This window comes from Anolis carolinensis, chromosome X (assembly GCF_035594765.1).
Source record: "Anolis carolinensis isolate JA03-04 chromosome X, rAnoCar3.1.pri, whole genome shotgun sequence".
NCBI classification, from domain to species: Eukaryota; Metazoa; Chordata; class Lepidosauria; order Squamata; family Dactyloidae; genus Anolis; species Anolis carolinensis.
In genome coordinates this window covers 7,673,463-7,690,962 of record NC_085847.1, presented here as the reverse complement: position 1 = coordinate 7,690,962, position 17,500 = coordinate 7,673,463, and the positions used below count along the sequence as shown (strand labels likewise).

The 17,500-nt window shown below is 37.1% G+C and overlaps 1 protein-coding gene across 4 annotated transcripts in view; it reads left to right on the top strand.

Annotated features, from left to right (window-relative positions):
* Positions 1 to 17,500, top strand: part of tbx5 (T-box transcription factor 5) — a 76,877-nt gene that overhangs the window by 33,035 nt on the left and 26,342 nt on the right. Inside the window, exon 1 of one of the 4 annotated variants that reach the window (XM_062958434.1) lies at positions 4,178 to 4,333. The exons of 2 other annotated variants lie outside the window; for them this stretch is intronic. The gene's annotated coding sequence lies outside the window, so the exon portion shown is untranslated. Of the gene's footprint in view, positions 1 to 4,177; positions 4,334 to 11,157; positions 11,671 to 17,500 lie in introns of those variants that run through there. One more of the 4 variants, XM_062958435.1, reaches the window with a different exon arrangement.

Here is a 17,500-nt window from a genome sequence, read left to right as displayed (position 1 = left end):
GGACGTTTCACAAGTAACTAACTCAGTTAGTTAGTTAGCTGTGAAATGTCCCAAGGTATATATCTATATCTATGGGATGGCGACAGCCGACAGGAAGCTCTGGCTAACTAACTCTCTCTTTCTCTGTCTCTCAATAGTTTGTTAGCTGTGAAATGTCCCAAACTCCCCTATATATATATAGGGGAGTTTGGGACATTTCACAGCTAACAAACTATTGAGAGACAGAGAAATATATATATATATATATATATATATATATATATATATATATATATATAGAGGAGTCTGGGACATATATATAAATATTTCTCTTTGCAAAACAGAGCCCTTCCTTTGCAAAAAGGGAGTCGTTCTTTTGCACACAAAAAAATAGAGTCCAGGGTTCTTCCTGGAAATAAATAAAAGGAGGAAAAGTCAATGCGGATCAGAAAGGGATCCCAAAGCCCAGGCTTCGGGTCGGGCATTTGTGTTGTTGTTGTTCCTGGTTCTTTGATTTCCTATTCACTATAATTATTACATCTTGTTATTAAGTCTGGCTGGAGTAAAATCAGTGACTCAATACAACTTGCCTATGCTTGGGTCCCTCCTTGAGTCTGTTCTAGTGGGAGCAAACACCTTTTGTTATGTAATTTTTTTCTACCTGAAATAACAGCCATAGTAATATATTATATTATTATATTTATTCCATAATTCCTATTCTGTTTTATATTATATTGATCATTATGATTTTATTAGATTTGTTATATTTCATTATATTATTATCATATTATTCTCTTTACTATATTATTATATTTTCATTCTACTTTATTATTGTTGTCTTTATCTTTATTAGATGTTATTGTCTTATATTTTATTATGATGATATTATAATATTATATTGAGATTTTATTATATTATAGTTAGACTTTGTTATATTATTAGATTTAGATTTTATTATATTAGATTTAGACTTTATTATATTATTAGATTTAGATTTTATTATATTTTCCTCATGTGTTGTTGTCATCGTTGTCTTTAATTTGTATTAGATTTATTAGATTTTATCATATTATATTTTCATCATATTTTATTCTTATCGTTTGGTTGCCATTATTTTTATTAGATTTATTCGATATTATTATTACTATTATTATTAATAATAATACCCCGCTTTATCTCTCCAAAGGGGACTCGAATAGTGTCTTATTATTATCTTTTTGTTATATTTATATTGATTACATACTCATTTACCTCCCGCTTGTTCTCTCTTCAAAGAGATTCGAAGCGGCTATGCTAACTACTAACTATAATGCTAAGAAATGAATTGAACTACTTTCCTTAAAACTACCGTAAGTTATATATGTATTATAATTTTGTATGATTTGTGTATTATATTATTTCATTTTATATTATACATGATATTATCATGTTATATTATATATGTATTATATTATATTATTGCTGTATATTATATATTATTTTATTTTATATATGTATCATATTATTTAGGCATTATATGTGCATTATATTATTTTGTATTATATTCTTTTATCTTATACTATATATGTATTATATTTTATTACTAATTTATATTTATATGTGTATTATATTATTTAGGTATTATATGTATTATACTATATGTGTATTATATTACTTTATATTATACTCTATATGTATTATATTTTCTATTAAAGTTTTATATTATATTGTATTATTATTGTCTATTATATGTGTATTATTATTTTAGATTATATGTGTATTGTATTATTGTATATTATAATATTATTTTAGATTATATATGCATTACATTATTATTATTATTATTATTATTATTATTATTATTATTATTATTATTATTGCTAATATATTGCCATATATTTCGAATATGGCCACACTTACCTCCGGGCTGGTTTTGGAAGTGACTGGGCTTGACCAATTTCCCGGCCTTCTCCCCGCATCCCCTGCAAAACAGACGCAAAACAGGGTTGCTGCGAGTTTTCCGGGCTGTATAGCTATGTTCTAAAAGCATTATCTCCTGAAGTTTCGCCCACATCTATGGCAGGCATCCTTCACAACCTCTGAGGATGCCTGCCATAGGTGTGGGCGAAGCTTCAGGAGAGAATCCTTCTGGAACATGACCATACAGCCCGGAAAACTCACAGCAAACCGGTGATTCCGGCCTGGGAAAGGCAGCTTCTTTGACCGTACTGTTCCTGAGAAGTCGTGAAAGGAGCTGCAGACCACATGCTCTCTTTCTCTCTCTCTCCTTTTGACAATGTGACCTGTTGAGAGCTGTTTTGTTGTCCTGGCCAGATGGCACAGGTGCAAAGAGGTAAAAGAAACAATCATATGCTCTGATTAATAGTACTAATACGACTATTATTGCTATTATTGCTAATATTAGTGAATTAATAATGCCCATTCTAGGCGTGAGAACGAAAGCCTGTGGCAAGGTGCAAAGAGAAAGAAAAACCCAATCATATGCTTTGATTAATAATACTAATACTATTATTGCTATTATTAGTGGATTAATAATTTTCATTCTAGGCGTGAGCGAGAATGCAAAGAGACAAAATACAATTCATATGCTCTGCTTAATAGTACTAATACTATTGTTGCTAATATTAGTGGATTGATATTCATTCTAGGCGTGAAAAAGAACGTCTGTGACAAGGTGCAAAAAAATAACCCCAACCATATGCTCTGCTTAATAGTACTAATGCGACTATTATTGCTATTATTAGTGGATTAATAATATTCATATTAGTGGATTGATAATATTCATTCTAGGCGTGAGAAAGAACGTCTGTGGCAAGGTGCAAAAAACAAATAACCCCAACCATATGCTCTGCTTAATAGTACTAATAGTATTTATATGTATATTTTAATTATATATTTTAATGTATGTAATTTTTAATTGATTGAATTGTCTGTAATATTTTTATATTGTGTTTTATTGTAAGCCGCCCTGAGTCCCCTATGGGTGAGAAGGGCGGGATATAAGTATTGTAATAAGTAAATAAATAAATGATTGCTGTTATTAGTGGATTAATAATATCCATTCTAGGCGTGAGAAAGGACGCCGGAGTTGCTTCTGGAGTGAGAGAATTGGCCGTCTGCAAGGACGTTACCAAGGGGACATTGCCCGGATGTTTTTTGATGTTTTTACCATCCTTGTGGGAGGCTTCTCTCATGTCCCCGCATGGAGCTGGAGCTGATAGAGGGAGCTCATCCGTGCTCTCCCCGGGTGGGATTCGAACCTGGCAGCCTTCAGGTCAGCAACCCAACCTTCAAGTCAGGAGGATTTTATCCCCTAGGCCACCGGAGGCTCCGTCTCCAGTCATATATTCTGATTAGTAATACTAATACGACTATTATTGCTATTATTGCTAATATTAGTGGATTAATAATATCCATTCTAGGCGTGAGAAAGGACGCCTGTGGCAAGGTGCAAAGCGAAAGAAAATCTCCAATCATATATCATCATCATCATCATTTAATTACTTATTAATCGCCCTCCACCCACGATGCTCTAAGCGATTTACAAGATAAAATTGTAAAGGATAAAAATACATACATACAAATATTGATAAAATTAACCTAGATTAAAAGCTCTAGTAAAGAGCCAGGTCTTGAGTGCGAGGGTAAAAGGCCCCAACTCACGCATGGCTCTCATATAGGGCGGCAAGGCATTCTGATGAATAATACTAATAAGACTATTATTGCTAATATTAGTGGATTAATAATATCCGTTCTAGGCGTGAGAAAGGACGCCTGTGGCAAGGTGCAAAGCGAAAGGAAATCTCCAATCATATATTCTGATTAATAATACTAATACGACTATTATTGCTATTATTGCTAATATTAGTGGATTAATAATATCAGTTCTAGGCGTGAGTTTTGCACCCAAGGCTTTTGCAAAGGGGAAAGGAGGGCTCTTGGATTGAACACGGCTCTTCCCGCGTCCTGCCCACTCTTGGCGCGTTCACACGTGGGTCCCCGCCCCACACCCACCCCACTCTTTCCCCACCGCATTCCTTTGCATGGCGGCCCCAGGCCCACTCCAAAGGGGGGGGAGGGGAGGGGGGAGGGGGCTCTTTCAAGGCTCCCGCGTGACCCGGGAGGCCGGCCGCGTGGGCCGTGACGTCTCCGCGCCTTATAGGCTGGCGAGCGGGCGAGGCAGGCGCGAGCCCTCGAAGCCGCGTTCTTTTCTGGGCGCGATGGCCGGGCAAACGCCCCGAGCTTGACGGAGCCCCAGACCGCAAAGCCGCGGGTGTCGGGGGAGGAGGACAACAGGGTCGCCGCATCCGCGAAGCCTCCCCAACCTGGTCCGGAGCCTCGCAGAAGCCCAAAGGTGAGAGCCTCTCCCTGGAACCCATTCTTAATACTATTCTCATCATCCTGGACCCTATCATCATCATTATTACTAATATTACTATTATTATTACTAATATTATTGCTAATATTACTATTATTAAGAAGCTCCACGAGAAATTTGCAGTGGTTGAAGCCAGGCTGGAAAGGGAAGTTTTGGATAAAGAGACTCTCTATCTCGAATGTATCTGTCTGGATAGTGTATATAGATACATATATATATATATACACTATATACTATATACCGTAGAGTCTCACTTATCCAAGCTAAACGGGCCGGCAGAAGCTTGGATAAGTGAATATCTTGGATAATAAGGAGGGATTAAGGAAAAGCCTATTAAACATCAAATTAGATGATGATTTTACAAATTAAGCACCAAAACATCATGTTATACAACAAATTTGACTGAAAAAGTAGTTCAATGCGCAGTAATGTTATGTTGTAATTACCGTATTTACAAATTTAGCACCAAAATATCACGATATATTGAAAACATTGACTACAAAAATGGCTTGGATAATCCAGAAACTTGGATAAGCGAGGCTTGGATAAGTGAGACTCTACTGTATATATATTGCATTGGTTAGCCCTTAGGCCATATCACCGGACCGAGCCAAACAAAACTCCACGTAGCAAGTTAAATAAGACACTTATCATAATACAGTAAATAAGTATGCTAAAAGTGAATCTCTACATCATATTTCCCTGCAATTTACCCCGATATATATATGTGTATTATTTTATATGAAAATAAATAAATAATATTTATCTGTATAATATTGTCTGTATAGATATATGCACATATATAGTGGGTGTATATATGTATATAAATAGATAGTGTATATATGTGCATGTATTATATATGTGTGTGTATAGATATATATATATAGTTGGGTATATACACACATACTGTATGTGTATAGATAGATAGATATACTGTATATATATAGTGTTTGTGTGTGTGCTTATATAGATAGAAAGTGTATATACGTATGTACATGTATGTCTGTGTATATATGCCTATATATATACATACACTATCCATACCCTATCTATCTATACACTATCTATACACACTATATATATATATAGACATATATAGTGTGTGTATATAGATAGTCTATAGATATAGGGTATGGATAGTGTATGTATATATAGTGTGTATGTATATATATATAGACACACACATATATACATACACACTATATATACATACACTATCCATACCCTATCTATCTATACACTATCTATACACACACAATATATATATGTCTGTATATATGCGCACACACTATATATACATACACTATCTTATCTATACACATATACCATATATATATAGAGAGAGTAGATAGCTAGTGTGTGGATATATATGGATGGATAAATATATATACATATACATACACACTATATATACGTATAGATACGTATAGAGTCTATAGGTATGGATGTAGCTAGTGTTTGTGTGTGCCTGTATATAAGGTAACATACATATGTTTATGTATGTCTGTCTCTTTGTGTATATATATAGTGCATTTGTGTGTATAGATATATACACATATATAGTGTGTGTATGTACATAAATAGTGTATATGTATGTTTTTTATATGTGTGTGTGTGTGTGTATTGTGTGCGCGCATATATCTATATCTATATTGGAACCAGGCTTGGAAAGGTGAGAGAACGGTTGGAGCTAAACTCGAAAGGAAACCTAATAATAATAATAAATATTAATTATTATTATTATCCATTGCTACCAACAACTTGGAAAGTTTGAGGCATGGATGAAGAGTTTTGTGTGTGTATATATATGTGTATATAGTGTATATATATATATACACACACAGAGACACACATATTGGGCTTGGGATGGTGAGAGGCGCTCTAGAGCCGAAGAGGAACTAACGCATTATTATTATTATTATTATTATTATTAATAATAATAATAATAATAATAATAATAATAATAATAATCCAGTGTCTATTGCCAGGAATAATTTGGTGAACTCGAGGCGTTGGTGAAGCGTGGGATTTTATATAAGTATATGTAGATAGATAGATATACTCGATAGGAGTCGGGCTTGGAAAGTTTTGGAAACTTTCAAAGAGCCGAATTATATCTCCCAAAGCCTATAGACTTTCCAAAACGCGAGGAAAAGTCTCGAAAGTAATTGCGGGATATTTTATAATTTAAAAATTCTATTGTGTGCTAAAGAGAGAGAAAATATATATATACATAGAGATATTATGATGTCTGGAGCTATACATATGTCTCTGTGTTATTTTTCTATTTAATATATATATATCTACAGCATATACTCTGTATGTATATATAATAGATATAATATAGGTACTGAGATAATATATATCTAAATATTATATATGTGTGTGTGCATATTTACCCCCACACATAGTTTCAGAAAATGTGTACTATAATATGTCTATGGCTGGAGCTACACTGCCATGTACAATCTGGATGGCAGTGTGGACTCAGATAACCCGGTTCAAAGCAGATCTTGTGAGATTTTTCGCCTCGATAGTCTGGGATATATAGCTGTGTATAAAAACCAGGTTATCTGCTTTGAACTGCATCATATGGCAGTGTAGATTCCGACCCTGGAGTCTACACCGACATATAAACCGGATTATCAAAGTCCTGGACATGGACAGGAGCCTACACTGGCAAATAATCCAATTCAAAGCAGAGAATCTAGCTTGTATGTGGCAGTGTAGAAGGGGCCTGGTTTAATCCATTTCAAGGGGGATGTTGTGGATTATCAATTTTGATCATGTGGATTATATAGCAGTGTAGATCCAGCCTCAGAGTATACACAGTATATTCTGCATGTATATATGTGTATGTCTAAGAGAGAGAGAGAAAGAGATACACACACATACTATCCATATACTGTCTATCTATACACATCTATAATTTAACACAGAGCAAGAGTCTGTGTGTGTATATAGTGTATATGTAGATGGATATATATACACACACACATACACACACACACACTATATATATATATATACACACACACACACACTTTTCTGAAGTCCTGTTCAGAACAAATGTATTCTGCCCTTCTTGTATGAAGGCAAATGTTATTTATCTCAAACTCTTGTGTGAAGGCGAATATTATCTCTCTCAAACCCTTATAAGAAGGTAAATATTATATCTCTCAAACCCTTGTGTGAAGGTGAATATTATCTCTCTCAAACCCTTATATGAAGGTAAATATTCTATATCTTAAACTCTTGTGTGAAGGTAAATATTATCTATCTCAAACCCTTGAATGAAGGTAAATATTATCTATCTCAAACCCTTGAATGAAGGTAAATACTATATATCTCAAACTCTTGTGTGAAGGTAAATATTCTATATCTCAAACCCTTATATGAAGGTAAATATTATACCTCTCAAACCTTTATATGAAGGTAAATATTCTATATCTCAAACCCTTGTATGAAGGTGAATATTCTATATCTCAAACTCTTGTGTGAAGGTAAATATTATCTATCTCAAACCCTTATATGAAGGTAAATATTATCTATTTCAAACCCTTATATGAAGGTAAATATTCTATCTCTCAAACCCTTGTATGAAGGTGAATATTATCTATCTCAAACTCTTGTGTGAAGGTAAATATTATATATCTCAAATCCTTGTATGAAGGCGAATATTCTATCTCTCAAACCGGGTCCCGAATCCAGATCCACTTGGGGAAGCACCTTGCCGAAGGGCAGGAGGAAAGTCCCCAAAGTTGGAGAAAACTTTGCCTTTCTTTCTTTTCCCTATATGTGTGGGTTGGCTCTTAGAGTCAAATGCATGCGTGGAAAGGTCTTTTTCATTTTCCTGGCTTCTTTGGTCGGATCTACGAGGCCTTATAATGCACTTCCAAAAGTTTTCAAGGCAAAGGGTTTGCGTCCGGGTTGCGTAAAGTCGCCAAGAATTCGGGCTTCTCTTCGGGAAGTGATTCGAATGTGTGGGTTGCTGTGTTTTTTTGTAATTCTACATATATCATGCGTATTGGGGGTGGCATTTAATCGCACTATGTACAATGACAAAAAAAAAAAGTAATTCTACTCTATTCTAGCCAAGGATGGCATTCCCATTGAGGCCAGATCCTGCAAGCGCACAGGGAAAGAATGATTCAACTCTCTTGTCGTGCCATTTAAAAGCCACATTGTTTATATCATGCAGTAACCACAAAATGCATGGAGAGTGAGTGGGGCAACTCAGGGTTAGATATTGTGGATGATCTGCCTTGATATTCTGTGTGGAAAGGTCCTATTATTCCCCATGTGTGCCCTTTGTGAGACCAACACCCAAGCAACCCATTATTATTATTATTATTATTATTATTATTATTATTATTATTATTATATTGTATGACACAGCAAACAAGATAGACATGCTGGATTTCATATCACAAAATCACAAGTCGGACACTTCCCAAGTGTCTAGGACTGTGTGATGTATTATTATTATTTTATTATGACACAGCAAACAAGATAGACATGCTGGATTTCATATCACAAAATCACAAGTCGAACACTTCCCAAGTGTATGATGTATTTTCGGATGATGCGCGCAGATCCCAGTAGGCTGGCCTTTTGCAGTTGGCAGATCGTTATTATTATTATTATTATTATTATTATTATTATTATTATTATTATGTATTTATACTCGCCTCTTTTTAGATATTCGATTGTTACAGGATTGTCAGCCACCTTGAGTCCCTATAGGGAGTAAGATTTAAATGGATAACAATAATCACAATCAAAATGGCAAAAAAGGAACGCAATAGGAAAGTTTGGGATGTTGCCTGGCTGCAGAACGTGGGTCCACTCCCGCAAATCTTGCCTCCTGCCTGTCGCCAGGCCTCTCCTTGAAGGTGACTCCAGGAGAGGGTGGATTCTCTGCTCGGAGAATCCGGATTTCTGTGGATCCGAGGCGGCGACCGGGCTCCCAACCTGGCTCGCTTCAAGCCTCCCCGCCTCGACAGCGCGCGTGTTTATCTTTCCCTGACCTCTTCAACTCTTCCCCTCCGAAATCATCCATTTCTCTTTCCTTGCGGAGTGGGAGAAAGTCAAAGAAAGGAGAGAGAAAGGGGGGGGGGGGAGAAGTCGGTCCAAACATCCCTTTGACGGCTTGCTTATTTGGAGTTCAGCCGAGCTTGTGTCGGGTCTGCTGCCGCCTTGGACGCATTCCTCCTGCCTGCCTCAGCCGGAGAGAAAACAACAAGGTTGCGTTTCTATTTCTCCAAAGTGGGGAAAGAGTGTTAAAAAAGGCCCAACAAACTTGCAGGAAATGTGTATCCACTCTCTATCTATCTATCTATCTATCTATCTATCTATCTATCTATCTATCTATCTATCTATCTATCTATCCATGGTTCCATAATGCAACCTCTCCAAAAAGAGTCAAGAAGTTATATATTTTCTCTCCCAAAAGGCTGCTGTCGAAGGCTTTCATGGCCCCAATGCTGTGAGTTTTTCTGGCTGTCTGGCCAAGTCCCAGAAGCATTCTCTCCCGACGTTTCGCCTGCTTCTGTAACAGGCACCCTCAGAGGTTCTAAGGTCTGTTGTGGAAGCTATGCAAGTGGGGTTTATGTATCTGTGGAGTAAGAACGGGAGAAAAAACTCTTGTCTTGTGGACAGTTTCAACAGAAAGTGAACTCAATATTTAAAAAATTCTAAAATCAGGATATACAGTAGAGTCTCACTTATCCAACATAAACGGGCCCGGCAGAACGTTGGATAACAAGGAGAGATTAAGGAGAAGCCTATTAAACATCAAATTAGGTTATGATTTTACAAATTAAGCACCAAAACCATCATGTTATACACAAATTCGACAGAAAAAGTAGTTCATTACACATTAATGCTATGTAGTAATTACTGTATTTACGAATGTAGCACCAAAATATCATGATGTATTGAAAACATTGACTACAAAAAAATGCGCTGGATAATCCAGAACCTTGGATAAGTGAATGTTGGATAAGTGAGACTCTACTGTATAAAGAACCACACTCAGAAAAGAGGGGAATCCCAAGCATGAAACAATCAGGGCCAGACAACACCTCCCAACAAAGGATTCCTTCCCCCCCCCCAGGCAGGAAGCAGCCAGGGTTTGAAGCTGCAAGGCTACTCAATGCTAATCAAGGTGGTCGATTGAAACATTCACACCGGCTTCGAACAAAGAGTTATTTTTTTCTCCCACCCTGGAGATATATCAACCCCAAAGGACCTCACCACCTCTGAGGATGTCAGGAAACATCAGGAGAGAATGCGCCTGGAACAATTGCCCAGACAGTCCGGAAAACTCACAGCAACTCAGTTGTAAAGTCTTGCGTGAAGACGGTTCTTCTGTGGTGTCCCTGACGCGCGTTAATCGCGCGGAGGCGGGGTCGGCAAGGCTGTGTGTGGATGGTTTGTGTTAGGTTGTAGGTTTTGGGTAGGTGGGAGGGGGGAGAGAAAGGAAAGAAGGAGGCGGAGGGCTGGGAAAGACAAACCCGAGCAGACTCCTGGAGTCTGGGGATGCCCTCCCTCTCCCCCCCCCCCCCGTCTCTTTCTGGTGGGGAAAGATGGATAGAAGGAGGAGGAGGAGGAGGCTCCAAAAGGGAGGGAGAGAATGGGTGGGAACAGAGCGGCGGGTGCGTGGATGTGTGTGTGTCTTTGTGCCAAAGAGAGAGGGAAGAAGGGGGGGGGGGAGGACAGAGGCTGGGAAAAGAGGAGGAAGAGGAGGAGAAGCCGGCCCCTCTTTGCACTGGTTGGCTGGGGAGGGCTCAACGCGCCCCACTTGCCCCACTTGCTTCCCTTGCCTCTTCCAAGGATTCCTTTCCTTGCTCAAAGCCAACCTGTTCTGTCCAGGCCTCCACCGCCTTTGCGCGCACAAATACAACTTCTTTTCCCTCCTCCTTCCAATTGCTTTCTCTGCCTTGCTCCCCCCCCCTTTGCTTTAACCCCTTGTTATAGTTTTATTTTTATTTTTTAAAAATGAAGATCAGCCCATCCAGCTGAGGCCAGGAGAGGGCTCCTCTGTCTCTCTCTCTCTCTCTCTCTCTCTCTCTGGGGAAAGCTTTCCAAAGAGAGAAGCAAAAGCGAGCGCAAATCGGTGGAGAAAGGTCCGGGGGGGTTGGAGAGGGAGAGAAACGCTTGCCCTCCTCTCCGCTGGGGTGGAGAGAGAGAAGGGGAAGCCAAAGCCGGAGAAGCCCAAGCCCAAGCCGAGGAGATGGCTGCTGGAGAGGCGCCTGCGCCGAGCTGCTGCTGACTGGCGCTCCAGAGGCAACGGAGATGCGTTGAGGAAGGTAACGGCAGGGAACGGAGCAAGGAACGGAGCAAGGAACGGAGCCCCCTCTCCTCCTCCTCCTTCTCCCCCTTCTCCCATTGCCTCCCTTTCCCCCCCGCGTCCTGACGTTTCAGCCAGGGCGCACGGCACGGCAGCCAAGCATTCTAGGCCCAGCCAAGGCGCAAAGCGTTTGGAGACGTTCCTAGGGGGACCTTACTTCCCGGCTCTGTTCGAAACGAAGCGGGGACCCCCAGCCTTGAGGCCCCGGAGGGCGAAGAGGGGGGAGCCTGACGCAGGCCAGCACGCCCCCACTTCCCCCCTCCGTCGCCCCTTTCTCCGCCTTGGCCTCGCTCTTCGTAGCGAGGGCGCAACGGCGCTCCAACCGCGGTTGCTTTGACGCCGGCCTCGGCGGCCTGGTTCTGTCAAGGCGGATTGGCGCTCGGAGGGGCGAGGAGGCAGCCAGGCGCCAGGCTCCCCTTGGGGCCCAGCTGGGGAAGCTATAGGGCCGAACCGGGGGGGGGGGGAGGAGGAGGCAGGCAGCTTTGCGCCTCGGAAGCCCCACAAACCCGGCCTTGGCTTTTTGCGCCACTCTCTGCGCCTTTAAGGCCTTCTTTCCCTTTGGATTTCGAAGTGGGGAGAGATTCCTCGCGTTGGAAAACATAGTTGGCCAAAAGTCGGGTTTTTCCCCCTTCTCTTTGGAGTGAGGAAGAGCCAGAAAAAGCTTATTCTCCGAGGTGGGAAGGTTTCTGACACGGGGAGGGGGTTGTGTCTCCCATTTCAACTTTTCGCTGGATCTACCCGACCAAAGAATGCATCTTAAGTTGCATGAGATGGGGAGTGGAGAGATCCATCTATGCTTGGTGTAGACTCAGACTTATGTGGCTCTACACCTGACCATATGACACTTCTTTGGAAGTGTCGCTCCATCCCATCTCATGCCTCCCTCCAGAATGGTCTTTAAAGAAGAAGGAATTATAGAACCACAAAATAATAGAGTTGGACGGGCCATCTAGTCCGACCCCCTGCCATGCAAGAAAAGTACAATCATTTAACAATCTGGGAAGGCAGAGGAAACTATGGCCCCTTCCACACAGCTGTATAACAAAATCCACATTGAATTGGATTATATGGCAGTGTGGATGCAGATAACCCAATTCAAGGCAGATATTGTGGATTATTGGGAAGGTAGGGTGGCCTATAAATAAAGCTTTGTTCTATTATTATTATTATTATTATTATTATTATTATTTATCTGCTTTGACATTCTGGGTTATATGGCTGGGTGGAAGGGTCCTATAATTCCCCATCTGTGCCCTATAATTATTATTATGATAATGTATTTGTACTCATCTCCTTTTAATTGTTATAGGATTGATTGTTAGTCGCATTGACTCCTTATGGGGAGAAAGGGCAAAATAGAAAATAATAATAATAGTAATAATACAAATTGCAAGGAAGGGAGTTCCTAAAACTCCATAGGAAAGTCTAGGATGCTGCTCCAAGGCCTCTGACTACCAAAGGTTGATCCACTTCCACAAATGTGGTCTCCTGCCTGTCACCAGACCTTTCCTGAAAGTGACTCCAGGAGAGGGTCTCTCCAAGGTGATTTGCCTTCTTTCTGGTTGGAATTCGATGGGTTCTTTCCCATTAGAATGGCTGAAATCCCATTGGGCTGGCTTTAGGTAGGACTAGCAACAGAATGCAGGCCTCTGTGTTTGTGTTTATATCTATTATTGTATTGTCTAGGTGTAGAGGTGAGCCTTCAGTCAAACAAAACTCATAGGAGACAGAGAAATGGGATGAGCAGTGATGTTTTTGTGTACCTTGATGTGCATTATATGTATATTTCAGAGGAAGGGATTGGAAAAAATATTTGTAAAGGCTCCTTGCTTCAGAAAATCCTATGAAACCTATGCATCACCATATACACACACACATATATATATTTATACATAATATAGAATCTCATTTTGCTATTTTGCATGGTCTTTTTTTTATTAGAATCTTTCGTACAGATATATATGTGTTTGGATATATATACAGGTATAGAGATATATTTATATTAGTACTAAATGCCTCCCATTTCTCTGCGCCTGAGGCCTTGAGGCCTGCCGCCTCTTAGAGAAAGCATTATTTTTCAGAAATATTGGAGAAAGATATTGTTTCTCTATGTTTCTCGAAATTTGTCTTATAGGAGGCTTTCATATACAATATGATAAAACATTGAACCAATCTACTTACATATTAAATGCCTGTCGTTTCTCAACTCTTCTGGCCTTCGCTTTGATATACATTTTCAAAATAAATATGGAACAAATATGTTTTCAATGCTTCCTATTTTACTATGCTTTATCTTATATAGATTTAAAAATAAATAAATATTGAGGACAGATTTTTATATATATAGCTTTGGGGCCTTACAGAAGAGGTATATAGATATGCACACAAATATATATTTCTCTCTATAAATATATATATGAAATGCCTCCCGTTTGTATTGAAATTATATTAAATTCGTCTCACTTCTCTCTGTAGCCTTCATCTTATAGAAGGCATTTGTGGATATATATTTCACAGATATTGGAAAATATTTGTATCTATATGCAATATGTTTCCCTAGATTAAGGCTTTTATATACTTTTGTACAAGGCATATATATATAAACATATACATATTGAATACATTGAAAAATATATGTATCTCTATAGTCAATAGATTTATCTAGATCCGTATATATGTGTGAATATATGTATATGACTATAGATACATACATTTTTCAATGTATGCAATATGTATGTTTACATTTATATGTATATATATATATTGCATACATTGAAAAATATATGCATCTATAGTCAATAGATTTATCTAGATTCATATATATGTGTGAATATATATATATGACTATAGATACATATATTTTTCAATGTATGCAGTATGTATATGTTTACATATATATGTACATGTTTATATATATATATAGATACACTGAAACATATATGTATCTATAGCCAATAGATTTATCTAGATCCAGTGCCTATGGGTATAATAATAACATGAAATTTCTATCCCAGTCTGTATAATATTCAGTTTCAATTCTTCAAAAGTACAAGTCTCCTTTGCTTAAGGATGGGAAAAATTCTTAAGGGGGAAAAAATAATTCCCTGATTTTAAATGCAGCCGATATTTTATTATTCCGGTTATATGTCTTTGTTTGCATGCAAATAATTCTTGGATATACATATACATACACACACACACACATATATACACATATACATATACTTTAAGTTGTAGTCTGTTTTGAATGCAATTCCAGGCAGGCTTGATATGGATAGGAAGCCTCGTTGTTTACGGCGGGTGAATTTTTCCATAGAGTCGAGACAAAAACTCTGCTTTAGTATATTTGTTTAAATTAAAAAATACAATCTTTTTTTCCTAATAAAATAAAATCAGAAACTTCCAAATTTTTAAAATATTATTTTCTTCTAATATTTAAATGTTTATGTTAATAATGATAATATTAAACTTTAATATATTGTTTTCAAAAAATTGTTTTTGTCCTAACAAAATTCAAAACACATATATAAATATTTTAATTATTTTATGTGAATAATGATAATGTTAAACTTGAATATATTGTTTTCAAAAATATTGTTTTTTGTTCGAATACAATTCAAAACATATATTTAAATATTTTATGTTAATAATAATATTACACTTTCATAAATTGTTTTTCTAATAAAATTTATATATATATAAATATTTTTTTAAATATTATTTCTATTGGAATAAAGTAAAGCAACAACTTTATTGTTCCATATATATAGATAGATAGATATAGTTTTCATAAAGTTTTCTCATCTTGCTCTGGGCCTTCGGCTTGACTTGTAGGCTTCAATTCCAAACAATAACAAGGAAACTAAAGGTCTAGGGACTCCAAAAAAGAGCCCAAGTTTACTAAAGTTTGCTCTCATTTCTTACCAGTCAAGTCCCCTTTTTTTCCTGGAGTTTCCAAAGTAAATTGGGAAGGATTTTAAAAATCTCCTTTAGTTTTGAACTGTCCCACCGAGGCCTCCAGTTTGGACGAAAAGGGAAATATTTGTGGGTTTGTTGCGAACAGAATGAAGAAGGAAGGCTCCTTTTTCAGCCCTGAAGCTCCAGGCAGAGAAAGCTTAAGGCACTTTCAGACAAATCGGTGGCTTTTTTTGAGAGGCAGAAACTTCCAAGGAAAGTCAGTGGAGTCCTGAAATGGTTGCTTGCTTCAAACTACAACTCCCAGAGTCTCCTGCCATTGAGCCAGGGTCAAAGTGGGAGCCAAACTGCAAGCATTCTGCAGAATGCAGATTATTATTATCATAGTTACGGATCTACAGAGAAGGGATACTAAACCTGTATTACTATTATCATTATTTTCATTATTATTAATAATAATATTTAGGGATCTGCGGAGAAGGGATACTCAAATTGTATTATTATTATTATTATTATTATTATTATTAATAATAATAATAATACTTATAATATTTAGGGATCTACGGAGAAGGGATACCCAAACTGTATTATTATTATTACTAATAATAATATGTAGGGATCTACGGAGAAGGGGTACTCATACTGTATTATTATTACTAATAATATTTAGGGATCTACGAAATACTCAAACTGTTATTGTTATTATTATTATTATTATTTCTAATATATTTAGGGATCTATAGAGAATGGATACTCACACTGTATTATTGTTACTACTACTAATAATAATTTTTAGGGATCTACAAAATACTCAAACTGTATTATTATTATTATTATTACTAATACTAATATTTAGGGATCTACAGAGAATGCATACTCACACTGTATTATTGTTACTACTAATAATTTTTAGGGATCTACAAAATACTCAAACTGTTATTATTATTACTTATAATATTTAGGGATCTACGGAGAAGGGATACTCAAACTGTATTATTGTTATTACTACTAATAATAATATTTAGGGATCTACGGAGAAGGGATACTCAAACTGTATTATTATTGTTATTACTAATAATATTTAGGGATCTATGGAGAAGGGATACTCAAACTGTATTATTGTTATTACTAATAATAATATTTAGGGATCTATGGAGAAGGAATACTCAAACTGTATTATTATTACTACTAATAATAATATTTAGGGATCTATGGAGAAGGGATACTCAAACTGTATTATTACTACTAATAATAATATTTAGGGATCTATGGAGAAGGGATACTCAAACTGTATTATTATTGTTATTACTAATAATAATATTTAGGGATCTATGGAGAAGGGATACTCAAACTGTATTATTATTACTACTAATAATAATATTTAGGGATCTATGGAGAAGGGATACTCAAACTGTATTATTGTTATTACTAATAATAATATTTAGGGATCTATGGAGAAGGGATATTCAAACTGTATTATTATTACTACTAATAATAATATTTAGGGATCTATGGAGAAGGGATACTCAAACTGTATTATTATTGTTATTACTAATAATAATATGTAGGGATCTACGGAGAAGGGATACTCAAACTGTATTATTATTACTAATATTGAGGGATCTACAGAGAAGGGATACTCAAACTGTATTATTATTATTATTGAGCCAGGGCCAAAGTGGGAGCCAAACTGCATGCACTTTGTAGTGGAGACGTTGCAGAATGCATATTATTATTATTATTATTATTATTATTATTATTATTATTATTATTATTATTACTATGATTATTATGTTTATGGATCTCCAGAGAAGGGATACGAAACCAGTATTATTATTATATGACTCCCAGGATCTCCTCCCACTGAGCCAGGG